Source organism: Trachemys scripta, chromosome 16 (assembly GCF_013100865.1).
Source record: "Trachemys scripta elegans isolate TJP31775 chromosome 16, CAS_Tse_1.0, whole genome shotgun sequence".
NCBI classification, from domain to species: domain Eukaryota; kingdom Metazoa; phylum Chordata; order Testudines; family Emydidae; genus Trachemys; species Trachemys scripta.
This window is the reverse complement of record NC_048313.1, coordinates 3022394-3023476: the sequence shown is the minus strand read 5'-3', so window position 1 is coordinate 3023476 and position 1083 is coordinate 3022394.

The window sequence follows — 1083 nt, the reverse complement described above, 5'->3', positions numbered from 1 at the left end:
TTATAGAAGTATCGTGGTGATGCCTCGGTTTTTCGCCCACAAAATAGCTACCGACTGCTTTCTTTTCTACCTGGAGATCGCAACGCGTTCTTAAAAGGTTCCCGTCCCTTTTAAAAGTGTCGTTCTCTGGCCAGCGGGGCCTAATGGTCAGACAGGGCAGCTGGCTGGGGGGCCCGGGGGAACTCCTGGGGTCCCTTCCCAGCTTTGGGAATGGGGATAGAGACACAGGGATTTGGTTCGCCCAGAGCCATCCAGCAGGCCAGAGACGGCGTCTCCTGCGTCTGTCCTGCAGCTATGATGCGGTTGCTGCTTTGCGGCGTGAAGCCCTCGGTGTTTTGTTCTGCTTGGCCCCAGGGAAGATCCAAGCGCCCTGTGTCCATGCCAGCCGGGCTCCCCTTCTCTCTCACTCACAAGCTGGAGCTTAAATCATGACCTGTTAGGTTCACTCCCTCCGGGGTACCTGGCATTGGCCACTGTCGGAAGACAGGACGCTGGGCTAGATGGACCTTTGGTCTGACCCAGTACGGCCGTTCTTATGGGGACCAGCCTCAGTCCCTACTGACGGGGAAACTAAGGCAAGGGGAGGAGAAGCCACTTGCCTAAAATCCAGGGGCAAGTTGGGGGCAGCTATGAGCCTAGAACCCAGGAGTCCTGAGACTTAGTCCCCCATCTAGGAAACTGTACAGCCCCCATTACTGTAACAGGAGTGCTTATCCCCTATGTCCCGTCCCCCCTGGTCTGGTACTAGCGATAGAACCCAGGAGTCCTGGCTCCCAGCCCTCCTTGTTCTGATCACTAGACCCCACTCTCCTCCCAGAGCCAGGGATGGAACCCAGGAGTCCTGCTTGTGTAATTATAGGAGGGAGGGTGTTTTTCCAAGGGGCTGAAGCCCCCTCATGCCTGGCTCCTAAAGCTCCGGTGCTGAAGGGAGCCATCCCCTACGGCCATGACGGGTTCTCAATCTGCCCTTCCCAGGTGGTGATATGGGGTGGGGGTTTCCTCTGCATGGGGCGTGGCTCTGTGGAGCCTGTTGCGGATTGTGGGGGAGTTAGGGCCCTGCACCCCTCTTCCCGAGATTCACTG